General features: G+C 39.4%; 1 protein-coding gene across 2 annotated transcripts in view; it reads right to left on the reverse strand.

Annotated features, from left to right (window-relative positions):
- LOC139696299 (sodium-coupled monocarboxylate transporter 1-like) overlaps window positions 1-13,184 on the reverse strand; it is a 45,050-nt gene extending 31,866 nt beyond the window's left edge. For both annotated transcript variants that reach the window (XM_071595006.1, XM_071595005.1), the window contains exon 1: window positions 13,031-13,184. The gene's annotated coding sequence lies outside the window, so the exon portion shown is untranslated. The remainder of the gene's footprint in view (window positions 1-13,030) is intronic.
- Between the last annotated feature and the right edge of the window lie 6,573 nt (window positions 13,185-19,757).

Genomic DNA, 19,757 nt, shown 5'->3' on the forward strand with positions numbered 1-19,757 from the left:
GAATAGAGACTTTTTTTACTATTTTCACAACTAACGTGAGAAGGTTTGCCCAACTTGCAGAAACTGTTCTTTCATTCATTCATCATTTTAGCAAGATATGGGCCATTCGTCAACAACGAGAAAGGACACGAATTCTCATACTCGTGATTGAGAGAAACTCACGTTTACAAGCGAGATTAAACCATGCATTCCTTCGAGAGCTGTCACTCGGATTCATTTGTATAATTATCAATTACCCCCGGAATATTTGAGAGAGTATTGCTGTCTTAACTTTATAGCTCACAACCTTGCATTGTCTGTAAGCACGATGAAAGGAAGACTACACACACGACCTATAAATAATATAGATATGTGCCTCACGGATTTCTCTTTGGGGCTTTACTTAAATTACGCAAGTTTTTTGAGGGGAAGGAGGCGGTACTCCATTTCAGTAAGTTTCCGTACGAGAGAGGACGGGCTTTAGGAGGAATATTACGCAAGACTTAACATTGAATTATTTCAGTCATTGTTTCTGAGGAGAGGCTTTGTGTCAGGAAGACATTAAGGCATTATTAACTAATAAAACTGTCCCATCGGAATTGTTAAATAATTTATTACTCATTTAAGGAAGTTAGAAATGTTTGCTCTATTTTATTGTACGTAATATAATGGTTACCAAAAAAATCATGTCTCCCAGGGAGGTGTATTCATTTAGTTAAAACGCGTAATTGCACTGATCAGTTATTGTATTGAAAAAAACACTTAGGCAAAGTTAAATGCGCTTTTATGCGTAAAGAAAATGGTTCCTGTTAGATATGAATAATAGCCCTGGTAATTAAGTAAGGTGGGGGGGGGGGAGTTCATATCTTACGGATCCGCACAAATTTGGTAGAGGATCTAAAAATAAAACCAAAAATTGTCTGAAATGATTTAAAAGCTTCCCTATTCTCTAATCCTTCAACCATATAGCGAAGTGTGCGATCCTTGTCCATTCAAACTTACAGTGGCTCTGGCCTCAGAGAAACTCATTCCAGTTATTTAGAAATTTCAACGTCGTTTTTAATGTACGACGTTTGATCGACTGGAAAAATATTGAAAATTGGACTTTCCCGAGCTATTTTTGCGCAGTTCTTTCTTAAATTTCAAAGAAGGGAAACGCTTTCGACGTGAATTCTAATGGGCTTCTCTCTAATAGCAACCAAATAAAACGCTAATTTGAATAAGTAAATAAAAATATATAAACACAAGTACGTATATATATATAAACACACTATATATATATGTATATTTATGTATGTATATATATATATATATATATACACAAGTATAAACACAGTAATCAACCCTAAGGTCGGTTTGGTAGGTGATGGTAGAGTTCACCCAGTACTAAGCCCTAAACGGCGAGTGAAATTCACACTTCGGGGTAGGGGGGACCAGTTCCTTTCCCAGGAAGATCTGGTACTCGAAAAATCACATATCTTGGGTGGAACTGCAGGCGCCGCTGAGTACCGTGCCCGGGAATCGAACCTGGGACCCTCCGGTCAGTAGTCCAACGCTCTACCCCCTAGACCACCGCGACCCACACATATATATAAATATATATATATATATATATATATATATATATATATATTATTATTATTATTATTACTAGGTTATCTACCGGTTAAGGTAGGTTTTTGGATGGACGTAATTACTAATTAAATAATTTGTGGCCACTAGCAAAACACAACATCCTACTTTACATCATGTCCCTCTTCAGCTCTAAGTACTTTCTTCCGCCCTTCATCCCGTCTAACACACCTATCCTGTTCCTGCCCTTTCCTCGTTTGCCTAACATTCTCCCCTCAATTACTGTCTTCAACATCCCGCTGCCGGTCAATACCACCTTCAGCCACTTTTCCTGCCTCCATAGGATTTCTCCCAGCAAACCCCTATCTTCGCCCACCATACCAAGTACTTCCTCGTGTTTTTTCTTCTCTGTCCATTTCACCTTCTCCATTCTTCTCCACACCCACATTCCAAAAGCCTCCAGTCTACGTCTATCCTCCTGCTTCAATGACCACGTTTCCGCGCCGTACATAGCTACGCTCCAAATTAAAGTTTTCACGAGTCTTTTCTTAACATCCTTACTCAACTTCCCCGTCATCAACTCCCTCCTCCTTGAGAAAGCCTCTTTGCCTAGCGCAATTCTTCTCCTTACGTCCTTACTACTTTGACCGTGTTGGTCCAAAACACTACAGAGATACGTAAACTGTTCTACCTGCTCTAGTTTTTGCCCTCCTATTTTAATGTTAAGTTTAGCCTTTTTCTTTCTAGAAAATCGCATAACCTTTGTTTTATTAATATTGATTCTCATCCCATACCCGTCGCACTGAATTTCCAATTCACTCAGCAATGCTTGCAGCTCCTTGGCTGACTGACAAACTAAAGCTTGGTCACAAGCGAACCTAACTGATTTTACAAATTCCCCGCCCAATTTCATTCCTACCTCCAGTTCTTCCCATGCCTCTTTGATCATTTCCTCTGCATACAGGTTGAACAGCAACGGTGATGATGGGCAACCGTGCCTTACACCTCTTCCTAGCACTGCCCAACCGGACTCCCCGTTCCCCACTCGCACCTGAGCAGTCTGAGACATGTACAGGTTGCGGATTAGCCTCCTTTCCCTCCAATCTATTCCTATTTTCTGTAGAATACTCATTAGTTTTTCCCAATTCACTTTATCAAACGCTTTTTCGAAATCTACGAAACAGGCAAATACCTCCTGGTTGTGTTCTATATTCCTCTCGATTGATAATCTCATTACTGCAATGGCATCACGCGTACCTCTCCCCTTTCTAAACCCAAACTGATCATCCCCTATGTAATCATTTGCCCTACTCTCTATCCATTTGTTTATGATCCTGAGAACAACTTTAGCTGCGTGGGATATCAAACTTATCGTCCTGTAGTCCTCACATGATTTAGCTATATATATATATATATATATATATATATATATATATATATATATATATATATATTTATTTAAGAAAACTGAAATATTAAATAATTTAACTTTTGTGGACATAGCGATGAAATAATATAACTTTTTTTTGCAGATATTGCATTTTAATGACTTGCACTTTTGAAGCATGTCGCCGCAAGTTTAAAATGGTGACATGATGCTCATACGAGTTTTTGCATACATACAGCTCAAGGTGGAACAATACGAAATGTGCCTCTAAACGTGTGACATTTGGTGATTTGGTATTGAAATATAATGTCAAATATAATATTAATAATTGTGCGATGCCGATTTCTTTCAAAGAAACAAAATATACCATGATTGGAGTCGAATTCAAGTTACACCCCAACGTATACCATATCATGACGTTATTGAATTTATATGCATCGTGATTTGCCATATTGGTAGTGTAATACCATTTATGCATGCTAAGACGCAATGTACATGCATGACAATTGCATTTTTTATTTTTGATATTATTTTGGAAGTGAGCGAACTCTAATTCTAATTCGAACGGCCACTTCAGGCAGCCAGACCAGAAGTACCTTAATAAAGGTGGAGATTGGTCAGAATCTGCCACGTTCGCAAAGAGTTGACGGGCAAGTTTCCGGTTGATGTCTCGCGCGAGAGTGGAAACGCGACTCCAACGTCCCTCGCTATTTATGGCGGTCAACCTAGAGCTCTTCCCTTGGAATTGGAGCAGGTTACAGCAGAGTGACGAAAACCGAAAGGGAGGAGGAATTCGGTTAGAGACTGTATGCGCATAGTCCTCCCGTAAGTCATATTTCCCGTGTCGTTTCGCAACTCTATGCTCATCAAGGGCTGAACCTTAGCTACGTATTTCTCATGCACCGATCAACTGACAATTGGAACATCTTCGCCTTGGCCTGCTGGGCGTGCGAGACCTAAGTGGTGTTCCATTTATGTCAACTATCGACCTTCAAAAATATATCGATGTAATTAGAATATGTACATCAACGTGTGGAATGTATCGATGTGAATTCATATATTTTTATTTATTTATTTACACAATTGCGTTGCGATTAAGCGATTTTCCTGGTGGCAACAGTCAAGTTAGGTCAAAGATAACTCTTACAACGAAAATTACATACGAACACATAAAAACAGATGAGACAAAATATTTTTACATACAATGAAACTTCCATATCACATACAATCAAACTTCCACCTCACATACAAAATGCCGTCCACATTACATACAAATATTTTCATAACTACAATGAAGTTTATTACCCAATGGCTGCTTTACATTTAACCTTAAAACTTCTAAAATTGGATGGAAAGGACTCAAACAAACCTCCAGGCAGCTGGTTCCAATCAATTATAGTTCTATTTAAAAAAGAGTATTTTTTCTTATTTGTTTTTTACGTTCTTATTTTTATTTTGAATCTATGGTCGTTTTTTCCCTTAAAGTTAGGCTTTTCTATCCCTTGCCATAAATCTTACCACGCTTCGTCCTTTTTAACAATTCTATACATCGCGCCTAACCTACTCCTTTTTCTTCTATTTTTAAAACTCTCCCATTTCAGTATATCTAACATTTCTGTGACACTATCTGTTCTTCTGTACCTTCCGAGTACATATCTTGCTGCCTTTCTTTGAACTTTTTCTATCTTTTGAATATGTCCTACCTCATATGGATCCCATACTATGGAGGAGTATTCTAGGATAGGGATAACCAGTGCCTTATATGCTTTTTCTTTTGTGGCTACGCTACTTCCTTTTAAATTTCTCATCACCCAATGCAATACTTTAAATGCCTTCCGTGTCAAATTATCTACTTGGACTCCCCACCCAAGATCCCTAGTTAAATAAATGCCTAAATATTTGCATTGACTGGTACATGGGATTCTTTCTCCAAAGGGGGTGTAAATTTCCTTTTCTGCATTTTTTTTAATTGAAAAATTTATATCCTTACTTTTACTTATATTAATGCCCATATTATTATTTTCAACCCAGTCACCAAGGCGATCGATGCCATTTTGTAGTATTACGTGGTCATTTAAATGCTCTATCCGTCTGTATATAATGCGGTCATCAGCAAAGTCTTATTTGGGAATGTAAATTGTATGATCGATCGTTTGTCATTGCGCATGACACCACCTGAAGCGGCACAAACACAGTTATAGAAGGTTTACACAAGTACACAGTTTATACAGGCATGGAAATTGCGTGATCTACTTGTGGACCCCATAGCGCCTTTTGTTAAGGGTAGACTAATACCGACGCCGGGCTTCCCTCCACTCCTCCTCCATTTCTTAAAAATTCTCACCCCTATCATATTACCAACCTATCCCTAATTTGTGCGAATGACCTCAGCAGTCGGTCGCCTATCATAATAACTACTATTACCATAACTTCTTTTTCTAAATATCGTTACTTGTATTATAATGGCCTTGGTAACTTTAAACCTCGACATGTTTGCTATTTAAATATTTCCAGAAGAGGGAGTTTATTTGAAACAAATTATGATGTGATAACTATTAAACGTTAAATTTAAACAACCTTACCGAGGGTTGACCTGTTCCAAAATCGATAAACTTCTTCCCTATTGTCCTGCATTACTTTAAATTTGTAACTTTTCAGGAGGTGGCCATGTATTTTTCTGTAACTTTGCCCTTTCTGATCGGTCTGTGGACATAATAAATGTAGCTCCCTCGAACAATAGAAGATGACTGCTGGCATTAAAAAAAACAATTATTGTCCAAAATCCATTATTATTTTTACCCTAGTATTTTTCACTTGTCTACTAATTTCTAGTTATTCATCGAGTTTTGGTGGACATTGATTCGGCTAGGGTTACTTTCCAGCACCTTCAGACATCGCAAAATATTTAAGGAGTTAAGTTGGCAATGAACTCTCACTTGGAGAAGTGGCATTAATTGCTACTAGAGTCGGAAGTTAAATGCTTTTTAATAATTATTTAGTGATTCTGCGTTTTTCTTGCATTTTTATTGGCATATTTGTTTGATGAATTGATGAAGATGATTATGTTGGGTACTACCCAAATTGTAGATCACTCCAGTTTGCTTTCCGACACATGTAATATGTCGCTCACCTCGCGAAAGCTTTCTCCTTCGACCTTGTATTCAGAACTGCGCGATATAAATAAATAAATCGCTAAAATGCCATCGCATCAACTGTACCTTTTAAATAGAATGCACATCCCACTATCGTTACCACATCGCTTATCGCGATTACAATATGTATGTTCCATTTTTTACTTTTTTCACTGTAAGCTCAGATGAAACACCCTCATTCCGTTGCGAACTACTATGAGGTAGACTTAAGAAGTGAAATATATCACTACGAAAACGTTATATCGCGACATGAAATTTATGCCCATCGTACGAACTTGGGAGTTGCGAAAAGGTAGAGTGAGGATGACGTCAGGCGAAGCGATAGCAGCACCGTCGTCGAATAGTACCTTTGCCATGTGACAAGGTCTCTGGTTCTGTTACGGCATTGGAAACTCGGGAATACTCAGAAACTAATCAGGATTCAAAAATGTACTTAATGGCGCCCGCTTTGCGAGCTTTTGCGAATGGAATATTTGAAACTTTGAGGTACGTATTTCATTTACACCCAAAACTAATGCCAAATTGTTCGCTATTTTATTATTATTAATTAAAATATGGGCATACAGGCATTTTCAGGTGGCGCATAAGTCCCTAAAATCGTAATTGATTTCGCGTAGGCCAATAGAAATGGCGATCATTAGCCAAAATCAATTATTCAAAGAATTGCTAAAAAAATCAAAACTAAACTGCTACATGGGTATTCAAGCAGAATACACATTAATAGCAGACGTGGCCTAGCTCAAAGTATTACCACACGTGGCCCAGCACACTACGGTCAAAACAAGACAAAATACAAAACAAAATATAAAAAATAAAATTTTCGCTAAACGCACCATAAAATCAAGTTTGCAATATAACAGCACCCTAGTTAGACTAGTCTAGTTATAGAACTTTGGTCTTCGGGAACCTAGTAATTTGTTATATTACTAATGCTTTTTGTGACGATCTAGTTTACACGCTTACGCAAAATCACTTTTGCATGAACCTAAGACATTTTCATTGTGACGTTCAGAACAAACCAATATCGCGTGACCATGCTGGTGCCGATTTCTCGCTCTCTCTCTGAGAATCGGATGCGTACTCTACTTTTTTCCAAATCCATGAATGTTCCAAAATCTTTACCTTAAAGCCCCATCTCCACGAAACACTGTGGGCGTATACCTTCGTCGTGGAAAATTTCCATTTTCAATCGTCCTTCCCGCTTTGAAATTTATGATCTTGCAAAAAGGTAGACTTAGGAGGGGGCCGCCACAGTTTTAAGGGGTTGCGTAAATCTGTGGCCTTCCCCTTACTATTCACGTGTCGGACCTCCTCCCATCCTCTCCTCCATAAATCTCCTTTCAATGTCCCCCAAATCACCTATTAACGCCTTTTGTCCCCTTGGTGATGAGCCGGAAGGAGTCCAAAAGGCACATAGGTAACGTTACGTGGCAATTCTGTCATTGTCGGGAGAAGAGGGGAGAGGTCGGGGGAAGAGGGACTCGGCGTTGATATGGCTCACTCGGACGATAACCTTGCATCCAAATGGATGCTCATAATTTCCCAACGTTGGTAAACAATCGAGAGTATTGTTTACTTTGAAATGTCACGTGACCCGCGACTCCGTGGAGACAGGACCATAGAGGATACAGAATTGATACTGTTGAGTCTATGAATGAGAAGACGAATTTAGTTCCCGGCGCTCAAGCAATCGATAGAAAACGCTCTAGACGAATGCGCTTCTGAGATAGATAATCGGTTTACTTATTTTCCCAGTCACATTGGTCGAAATTAACAAGAAATGAAAATCTCACTTCTCAATATGACCGTATTTATTTTCGTTTGAAGCCTCGACTTTTCATCGCAATACTTGAAAATAGCATAAACCCTCTCATTTCTATTTACAATTGTGTTATGTTTCTGCAAGTTTTGCTGCATTCTGTAGCCGCACCATGTAACACTTAACTTGGATACCCTCCCTCGTTTCACTCAATTGCTGTACATATCACTGTTTCTACTTTTTCTTTTGTCCTCTCAAGCAGTAGAATTTTGCATCATTATTTTTAGTTGATGTTATGTTTCTCATTACTCCTCTTGTGTTGTCAATATAATTGAGTTCTTCATCTCAATTTCAGTAACTTAATAATATGTATACTATGTGAAAAATTATTGTCACAATGTATATGTATCTTTCCTTTAATTACGAGGGTCATCCGGAAAGTAGTACCCGTTCGTGAAATAAAGACACAAAAGTAAATATTAACAAACATAAAAAATTTTATTTGAAAGAGGATACTTTAAACTACTTCTCAACATAATCTCCAAGCAAATTAAGGCATTTGTCATAACGTGTGACAAGTTTCTGTATTCCTGCTGCATAGTCCTTCGCCGCCAGCTCATTGAGATACGCGAGGGACCCATCTTGCACAAATTTTTGCATAATGCAGATGGTGTTTAACAATTTCATGAACAATTGTTCGAGAAACATTGGGAAAATGCTCACAGATGTCATCAATTGTGACGCGCCGATCGTTCCTCACGAATTCGTCAACTGAGCTCACCAGTTGGTCTGTAATGACAGACGGTCTCCCCGAACGCTCATCGTCGTGTGTGTTCCCCCTCCCCATGTTGAAGTTGCGACACCACCGCCGAACAGACGACTCGTGCATTACATTGTCTCCATACACCTCCTTTAATTGGCGATGAATATCACATGGGCGAACGTTTCTTGCATTGAGGAATTTAATCACTGCCCTCACTTCACAACTGGCGGCGTTCTCAATTTTTTTAAACATTGTAAACAATCACAGAAACAACACAGGCAATGCTAGCGTCACGCAACTTGGCTCAGAGAAGGCAGACAAGCCACTGAAGCTATCTGACCTCGTCCAGCGGCTACTCGCGTCGTCAGCACTTCATGCGGCACGAACGGGTACTACTTTCCGGATGACCCTCGTAATAGGGGTTTCGCAGGTTTTTCATACCCCCTTCTCTTCGTGGGTGTTTTCCTGCGTGGGTTTTCGCTAGGTGAGCAATGCCACGCTCTCTCTAGCTTTTCCCAAAAACCTCATTCTTTACTTAGTCTTTCCCCATTTTTTGTTCTCTTTGTTCACTGTAATTTACTTCGAGTATGTGTGTACTTTTAGGTGCATCCTTAATTTATATATGTATATGTATGCATGTATGGATGTATAGATATATTTTTCCGATGTGCAAATCTGTGCATAATGAATGTGTCTGTCTATATGTATTTATGTATATGAACAAGTAATTATAGATTTATGTGTATGTACATGTAATTATAGATTTTATGCCTAATATAGTATGTATACGACGATGGGTTATACGGAAGAAGAGATCATTAGGTCTCAATTTCGCCCAAATAAAGACATCTATCTATTTGCGTATAATATACGTTATGATTGATGGAAATCACCTATGCATTAAATATCACGGATAAATATACAAAACTATGTGCAATGTAGATTGCCGTTTTCTCCGCGGGCAAAGGAAATGCCAAGACAGGGATGAGAAGGGCTGGAGGAAGGAGTGAAAGTTGGCGGGGAATCGATCAATTCCGTTAAGCTGTCCGGATGATCAATTTTTGGTGTGCCTGTTAGCCAAGGTATTTATTGCAGCTATTGCTGAACGCATTACGGAATCGATGTGATAGGTATGGAATGAGCATCAATGGGAAAAATTGAATGTAAACTGTCAAGAAATTACGAAGGCTAAGGTGAATAATAAATTTAAGAGACATAAACTATAGCAAGTGCATATAAAGATTCGGCTATTTAGGAAGCGTTTTAGACGCTATATGCTCTGTGACCATGTGCTGACATAAAAAAGAAGTATTTTTTAGAAAAAAGAAACTTTTCTATGACAAAGACTGTGAGCAAAGAAGTAAATAAATGATTATTAAAAACTTTGACTTAGAGCATAATGGCGTGCAGTGCGGAAAATGTGTAGTTGAAGTAAGAGGATGTTTTGAGGATTTTGAGAAAGGTGAATGGAAAAATTGAAATGGCAGAAAGAAAAACTAACCAAGTTTTAAGTGTGATATTAGAGGGTAGAAGGTTGAAGGGAGGAATATAGTGAAGGCAGGAGAATTGAATGGAGGGTATATTGAATGGCAATTGGATGTTGAAGGCTGTGATAGGAAAAGGGAGAATGTTGAATGGAAAATAATAGTATAAGTATTTTGGAGGGGAGGCAGGAAGAATGGGGAGTGAAAGAATGCATGTTGTTGAGGTTTTCAGTAATGTATTTTCGTATTAAGTGTTCCACAGAAATCTAGAGCAATTAAGTAGTGAATGCATGAAAAACTTAGTTTGATCAGTAGACTAATTTAAATATTAAATATAGAATTATTTATCATGATATTAGAAATCAGCATCTCTGGTAAAATTTATAAGTAGAAAGAAAATTATTATTATTAGGACTATTGGAGTTTTCTTCTTACTAATGAATACAATTACTGTTTTTTACTTATCATTTTTACTAGAAGGCAAAATATTCGTCCATTTAAAAATTATATGGGAGTGCATGCCACGTAAAATAAGTGAACTCACACCATTCCTTGATTTGTGGTTTTTGGATGATTGAATGAAAATATTAATCTGGAAATAATCGAGAATCGTCAAATTTGCAATTATTTCTTCAATAAAGCAAATTCACCAATATTATTGAGTTTCTGTATATTGTAGAATCGTTTCTAAAGGGTTAATGGCGCAATAGAAAGTTCTTTGGAGAACTGCCTAAAGCATAGGGGAATAAATGGGTTTTCCTGTGCTGATATCCCAAATTTTGCACCAATTACAGTTTTTCTTGGGCAAAGAGATTCAAAGACGGCAGAATGGTCATTAGCAGTATGTAGTGTATATAAATAATGGAATGCATGCATATGGTGGAAATTACGACAGTGTAAAAAAATATGTTGCTCTCCCTGTATGGAAGTGAAACTAAAATTTTATATGCGAAGCATTAAGGGCGGCTAATTGAGGTGTGTATATGGGGTCCTTGCGGTTCCGCTGTGGTACGACAGATATGGTAAGTGACGAATGAGTGTGCTTTGAATGAATGTGGATTCACGTGCAACAATAGTTTAGAAGTATAATATTAATACCCCCTGCTGGTTTTGCTATGCCGATTATATGAGAGTCAAATCATATGAGAGAGATATTAGAGTCAAAGCTTCAAAAAGATATATGAGAGATGGACAAATGATTTAAGAGTAAGGGATAGACCGATAAAGCCACAAATAGCCAATGTATTCGTAGAGACCCCCGAAAATGTGGATTTTAGAAGTCCCAGGAAAATAATAGCATGGATGAAACAGTGCTCAAATTTGATATAGGTGAAAAAATAATGATAAATTGGTAGTAAAGAATGTATCGTAAGAAAACAGGAAAAGAGAAGTTTCTTTTTATAAACTTAGATCGGTTTTTTCTCAGAAAATGAACGGCCTGAAGGATATGTATGTACTCTTGGATTATTCTGAGGTTATACTAGTTTCACATATCAAATTGGCTTTCGAGTCAAAGATTTTATATTTTTGTGATCATTTAACCAGGACATTTTAACTGAACCCCTATGTGTATTGCATTAAGTAAGGGACATGACGGCTCCTTCACCATGATCAAATCCTCACCTGAATCATATCTATCAGAATGCTATTTGAACACTCGTCTTATTCCCATTCAAATTTTCCCGTATTGGATGGAATGCAGCGTAAAGGAGATATATTTTTTTAAATTGTTACGAAAAACTAAGTAGCTGTTCAAAATTATTTGAGGAGCTAGGCTGGGAATCACTTGCGGAGCGAAGATCAAGCCACATTGAATCACTTGGATAAAATATAAGGATGTATATTTAGTAATAATGTTGGAAATCATTAATGTTGAAAGTATTAAAGGTCAATAAAATTTGAGAGATCAAGGGTAGAACAGACAGATTTAAGAAGTAATTTGTCCCACGTGCGATAAGGGAAAATAACGTTGTCCGACAGCGGTAGGAGGGAAAGGTGTTTTGTGTCAAGGGTAGTGTGGTGTGTAATCACCCCATACCCTAGCGGTGGCTTACAGGGTACTATCAAATAAAAATAAACACATCTGGGCATAGCATATTCTGAGGATGGACAATGCTTGTTGCACTTCTTTTCGCCAAGCTTTGGGGTCTAGTGTTACGGTTTAATGAGAAATTAAAAGCAGTTTAATGCAATACCAACGAGAGACAAACTAAAAGAGAATGCCGAATACAAATTTCTCTCAGCTTTGAACGTTCGAAGAACGTTTAGAATGTCAGGTTTAAAAGATAGACAGGTACTAAAGGATTGTTATAATTACCGGAGTTCTTTTTTCAGTGATAAATTCATGTTGAGCTTTGGTAATAACATTTAGTTCAATAAAACCTACATTTGGTCGAAAATAGGAGGGAGAAGAAGTTGAGAAAATTTGATAATTCTCATACAATGGCATAGATTAAAATTGGTGTGCCCTTTCACGTGAATCGATGGGAATGCTAATCCGACGACTACAAAACGAAAACTGACAATGTGCCACTATGGCTGTAATGCGGGCTCGCACTCTCAGTCGGTCAGTATATCTTGGGTTTCCCAAATGATATATTTCTTTGGATAGCGTAATCGAAAATATAATCCAATTACCTAGTTACCGAAAACGTTCTGGAAAAAGCAAGTGGGACAAAGTGAGGAACATCCCGCGCTACTATCCCAATACGTGAATTTCACACGCTCTGAGACTTAAACATTATTACAAAGCGAGCTCTGCCCTCACCAAACCCAACCTATTGGTTGGTGATAGAAAATACTGAAGGGCACAAAAGAAGTTTCAATCGATTTAAACCCATTTTAACAGGAGTTTTTGGACACTAATGTGCATTATATGTATAAATGTCAAGCCGATTCTTTCCTACCGTAAGTAGCTGTGGTCGCTCTGCTTACCTGCTTCGCTCCTATGTCCTCCTCCCCCTCCGCTCCTTCCCCTCACTGGCACAGTGGTGTCCGGGGGCGCGGGTGGTGTGAGAGCTCTCCGGGGATGAGAGAGGTCTTTTGGGAGTCGGCGTCTTCTTGTCGTGAGGGGCAAGAGTCGACTGCCTTCTCGCGGAAGCCTTGGAGCGGTCCTCCCCGACAGGCGAGCTGCCGCTCCGCCACTGTCTTTTGTCTTTTCCCATCCAAACTCCCCCCCCCAATCTCAACTACACGTCGAGATCGTGATTGTGATTGGAAGGGCGAGTGAGGAAGGTTCGGGCGGCGGGAGGGTGTCGATGCAAAGTGGGTTGCCGTCGAGGCGGGGCACGGGATGCTGCCAATCAGGGTCATCTCGCCAATAGACGCGGGCAAGGTGGATGCCGTTCTGGGGTACCCCTTAAGGACAGGGCCGTACCTGATCTGACCATATATCGGCACAATTTCGATGTTTTTTCTATAAGCCTCATATATATGGGAAAATTTAAAAAAAGCGATGTATCGTGGTCCACCAATTATCATCGATTTTCGATAATGATTGCATTGTCGATGTCAAAGATCTGGTCGACTATACAAGAAGCGCCTTTCGAAATGGGTAGGACAAATAATTCTATATACCCAAGAGGAGGACTGTGTGGGCATTAACAGGCTAGCGAATATTAGAATTGAGTGATGACTCATGTGAAACCAATCCTAGGATTGATGACTACGATGGTGACTTTAACACTTTGCGGCTAGATGAAGAGGTTCTTCCGTCTGGATTCCTCTCCAGGTTGAGATGGAAGGAAATACGTTGCAGTTTGCCCTGTAAGGGTTGATTGTAAGCTTCCCATGGGCGCGTTAGAAACAAGGACCCAAATGATTTGAACGGGGAAGACGGATAGAGGCTCTGCTATTTTGGAGGAGGGTCTTTGATGCAGCGACAATTTAGAGATCTCCCATGAGATACGCTCGGCCAGGGCACGTGCCGGAGGAAGCCGATCTACGACGAATTAACTTCGACCTGAAGTCGTCTTCCACCACCACCGATGGTGAAACTATTGTCTACAATGTCAACTTACACGGAGAAACCCGGAAGAAGAAAGCCTTCATCAATCTCACTCCAAGAAAACATGCAGAACTAATTTACAGCTAGTCCTGTTTTTCAGCATGAAGGTATACATAGAAACAGATAATATTTCATTTCCAAGTGGTCTTTATCAAAGAGCGTGGCTTTTCTGTAACTCTCATTTACTAACTTCTCACCTTTCATTGCTTTGGACACATTCAGAGTACGTTTTTCTTCTCCATATTTTATTTACTTTGCAAAGTATTGTAAAAATATCTTTCTTCTTCGGCTATGACAGGTTAGCTTCCTCTCTCTCGCCTATTTAATACCATACGGTGCTCTGGCTCCAGGTTAATAGTATCTTCCTCGCTTCGGCTACATATAACTATAATTCTTTTGTATGCTATTTTTAAAATTTTTAGTTCTTCATTCTCTTCTCATGTAGCCAATTGTCCTCAATTTCTTTTCTCTATTTCATTTGCTTTATTGTATCTTTCTGCAGTCTTACTAAGATTTTTATTCCATCCCTCGATCGCAAGCCATTACCTCAGTTTTTTCCTCGTTTTTCTGAGGTGCAATCTTTCATACCTTTCTCAGTGCAGGTTCTTACTATTTTCAGTTCTTCCTTCTTCTCTTTAAGTGCCATTACATACTCCGAGAACGGCGTGCTTATCCTTCTTTGATGCATCCGGACACTTCCTCTTATCTTGTCCTTTATCTCGTTTATTTCCATCTCGCTCTAAACATGAAAGATGAAAGCTATACTTTGTAGTGTGTACATTAAAGATAAAGGGCCTGTCTCCTCTATTCTTCTCTTTATTTTTAATCATTTGCTCTTTCCATCACATCTTATCATCGCCGTCTACTCTCTTTATTGAGAGGTATTTATCTTGTATTTCATAGTTCACCCCAATCTACTTTAGATTATGTAACAGTGTACATCCGCTTTTTGTACCGAAACTTTTTCCAGATTAAGGAAATAAAAGTTAGTTGCCCTCTTTTATTCTTCTTTTTACGTTTAAGATTGAGAGGAAAAATATATTCTCTTTTTCCTATGTTTCTTAGAAATCCGAACTCTCCACTTAAATTGTCTAGCGTGTAACTCTCTATTCTTGACTAAGTCTTCAACGCATGGGACAGGATCTAATATTATGAATCTTGGCAAAATTTCAACTCCCATCCACAATGTTATGCTAAGTTCCAACACCCCAAATCTCATACCCTATAATATACGTAGTCCGATCTAGGTACTTATCTATTTCGGTTCAGGAACGATGGTGGTCTGCGGACAGCCCGGAGTTTACTAGGTATTAATATAATCGAATCTCATCTGTACTCATGTGATTGATTTCCATTGCATACACTGCTGAACAGCATACTGCTGTCCGAGGGAAGGAAATAAATAAGTCGCAAACGCCTGGAAGACAAACGCAGGAGCTGTCACGAACATTTCATTGGGTACTCTTGGGAACATTCAGCTTACAGTCCCGACTTAGCTTTCACTGATTTTCATCATTTTCGGGTCCCTAAAATATCATTTAGGCGCCCGACGTTTTGAAAATGATAATGCCGTAGTCCACTAGGCAACTAGTTGGCTGCGACAGCAAATGAAAGACTTATTTGCTGTCGGAAATCAAGGGCTTGCAAAGAGATGGGATAAGTGCCTCAATGTAAGGAGTGAATACGAAGAATATTGAGATTAATTTCAAGAAGTTACTTTGATTATTTTTGCCTCTATCCAGTTTTGCGAGTTATTTATTGACTTACTCTCAAACATAAATTGGTTCACATTAGCTATGGACGTGTGTACGTAATAGGCCTTCCCCTGAATTACTTTCCCTCTGCGCTACCTGAAGTTAATTCTCATCAGTGGTTCTTGCGTCTAAGGATTGGTCCAATTAGTCTCCTCTTCGTCTTGTAAGAACCCTCGACTACATCCAGCTACACATCGAATCACTTCACTTTTTTCTTTGTCTATCCATTTTCTTTTCAGCATTATTCTTTGGCATTACCTGCTCTTCTCTTTTATTTTTATTTTTTCTGCCACCCCTAACGTCTCGCATTTGTAAATAACGAAGCGCGTGCAAGCCGTTTTAGTTATGATATACAAGTGAAGCATTTGAATATTTGAACACTTTTATTAGTAACTAGCATTTAGGGAACTTGAAACGTTGATTTTGCTTGGTTTATGTGGAATCACACCTTGCAGTATAAGAGCGGTGGACACAAAGTAGAAAAATCATTTATTAATAGAAAAATCAACACTGTAAGAACTAGGCGGAAGCCCTCGTGGAGATGTAAGCAAATGATTTTTAAATATTTCTCAGTTTTGCGATAGTACGAGTATCGACATTCTTTTTTTCTAAGTTTTTAGCCGTTGTAGCAGGTCCTAAAACAATCCACTCTTTCAGACAATGAGAGACTTCAAGACTTGGCTAAATTTCAAGGACAATGGATGCGCACGTTTTATGGCACTTGAGGCGTGTAGTATTCACTAGTCGACCCACTCGTAGCGATTTGATAATTCGATTGAGGGAAACCACATGGAACGTGGCTCGCCATTGCCTTAACACCCCATTAGTGCGCTTGAGTTCAGCGGCACCCTTCCCTCAAGAGGGGGAATCCGAGGAGGAGTTGTGGGGGGCTAAGGGCAGCATTATTTCATTATTTCACCCAACTGCATCATTTTGCTTCAACCTAAGTGTCTTCAAACAAGGTGGAGGATGGGATCATGGGGAACAATCAACAGGGACACGTTTCCTAAGTCGGTTTTCCAAGTCCTTATAATTTCCACGCGTGGATTTTGCTGATGCCAATAAATGCTGTAGCCCTTGCTTGGATGACTAAAAATGCACAGCATGAGGATTTAAAAGTTTCACTATCGCAATTCTCTTTTCGAAGGACTTGTAAATCGATTTGGGGCTTTGAAAAACGGATCCTTAGGGTCTAGATACAGTGGGCTGACAGCATGTTGGTGTTTATCCATAGTCGCAGTTCGATGTGGATACATCTAAGAAACCCTTGAGTATCGTAGGTTGATACTGATCTTCTATATTAACGGCTTCAGTATAGATTCTTTCGATCATCTTCGTCTACATGGCACACTGCAAGCCAATGCTAAGACGTATGGTAGGGAGAACATCCTCGCCAGGTCTTCACATTACACGAAGAGCTGTGGCCATATGCCGTATATAAAATGCGTAGTTACAAAATATTTCAAAGGTATAAAGCAATGAAAAATTATGGTTGTCGAGGTACTGGAGAAGAGACCATCAATATCGGTACAAAAATTAGTGGAAGCAAATAAACAGACAAGAACTAGAGACTAAACCGATATAAAACCCACTAAGACTTCACCACAATATGATCCGTATTACTCAATATACGTGGGTACCAGAAGATAATTTCCATCCCGATGTATCATCGCCAGTATTTATTCATAGAGATAGAAAAGGCAATGTGCGCATCGAATACTTTTAGAGGGAGAGGGAACCAGTCCATCACAGACAAGCAATATTGCTATTTTTGGTCTGCGGTTGGTAAATTACTTGCTCACAAAAGAGAGTTTACGCCATTTAGCCATTATCAGTCAACTGAATCGTCGCAATGAGCATCAGTTATTATTTTACATACTAAAATCCCCAAAGAAATAATGGTGAAACTGTAATAGTTTCCATTGATCCAATCTTTAAAACTCTTAATTACTAATATTAACTGGAAAATGAATATCGGGAAGGCTTAGGGAGAGCCGAGGCATGAAAAGGCTAGTCCGAGGATGAAACCTAAGCAGGTGGCCCTGCGGGTGGGTACATTCAATCCAGTGGTGGTGAGCACGGACCACGTGTTGTCCCCCCGCATTCTACTGCTGGTGGGCTCCCACTGATTGCATTCTGGGTAAACAATTGGCTTCGCGGACTAATGTCCCAATGTGCCTGTGATCGCCGCTAGGGATTCCGTGCGGCCGCCCTCCGCGGTCTAATGACTGGCGTACAAATTGAGCCCAATCTACTCATCATCATCTGTTTTTCCCAGCCCGGCCGCCTCGTTGCGACCTTGTCCCTAGCGCGTGGGCGCCCTAGGGCAGTGAGAGATTTTGATGGATGTAGACGATGGCGTGATTGATGACACACAGGACGGAGAACGAAAGGAGAGCGAGGATGGAGGAGAGCGGGAAGTGGTCTTGAAGAGGAACAAGTTACAATTTGATAACACCTATAATCGAAGAGGAGGGGCTTAAGCAATTGAGTGATGTAATTCCGTCGCGTTTATGAGGAGCAATATAATGTCTATGGGAAATATTCACGATCGGTTTGTGGAGCAAAGACGATGTATTTGAAGATTCTAATGAAAGCATTTCACGCGTAGAAAATGATTCATGGTTCTTTTTAATGAATAATATGATTCTAGTGCAAATCAGAGAAGGAATAACATACCATTAGAGCCCTGATTAATTTGTTGAATGAAGTTGAATTTGGAGGTGCCATTGAAATTGTTTCAATTCAAAATGATGCAAATTTCATTCGTTAAGTAATATGACACTCTCGCAGTTTTGAAGAGCAATATGCCTCTAGGAGAATAACCTTCATTAATTTGTGGATTATTTAGGGTATGTTGTAGAGTTTCCATTTAAACTATTTCACGTTTGTGTAGAGCGACGCAATTTTCATGAACATTACTCATTGAAAAGGCCTCATCGACCGTATATTTAACCATAGAATTATGAGATGGGAGTTTTAAGGTTTCAATAAATAAATCTGAAGATGTTACAATATAATATACGAGTAACAGGCGTATGTGAATGGCAATAGACAATATCAGCACGCACGGTGTGCTTAATTGTTACGGCCTTTGGAGTCGCATTCATGAATCTTCAGGATACCAGAAATATTCTCAGGATCAGTAAGTAATCGAACGTGACAACTTCATTAATGGGGAGAGTTAATGAGAGTCATGTAAAACTCAGGCTAAAATATAAAGTAGACGGTGTGTTTTCACGATGTAAGATGTTTCAGTGGAAGATCTCGGCGTTTCTGGCCTTCGAAAAAAGGCGTTAGAGACACTTGCAAACACGTGCCGACCTCAACGAGGCGCTGAAACCTCCAGCCCTGAAGAGGCCCGGGAAACCTGGCAGTGACCCAGTCACGTCCGCAACTTAATTAAACATCAATTGCTCCGAGGCGCCCACGACCTGTGGGAAAGTGTAACGACCACGTTTGCATTCTCCTGGCCCAGTTTGAGGGCTTTGTTGTTCCGCTATGGAGAGAGGACGAGGCGTATCAAAAAAAGTGAGGGCCGTTTTCATATATTTAAATACTGACGGGTAAGAACAAAGTTGTACTCATGCAGGGTCATCAATTGATTGTTGCCGAAGCCAATGAATTTATCTTTTTGATTCAGTAGTCGTTTTCTTGTTGGTGAATACAGATAACAATATCTACGAAAATATTTTTCCCACCAGTTGCGAAGTGTGTCCTGATATTCGATTTTTATGCACAAAAGGATCATCAGCAAGCAAGATTTATCGGGAGTCGTACCTAATTTATAACTCTACAGTAATGAGTGGAGGAAAAGCTAGCCAATGGCGTCAGTACTACGAAAATGGCCGCACAAATGTGAATGATGAAGAGCGGCTTGTCCAGAGGTCCCAGTATCCAG

This window comes from Hetaerina americana, unplaced genomic scaffold (genome assembly GCF_022747635.1).
Source record: "Hetaerina americana unplaced genomic scaffold, ioHetAmer1.1.p SCAF_7, whole genome shotgun sequence".
NCBI lineage: Eukaryota > Metazoa > Arthropoda > Insecta > Odonata > Calopterygidae > Hetaerina > Hetaerina americana.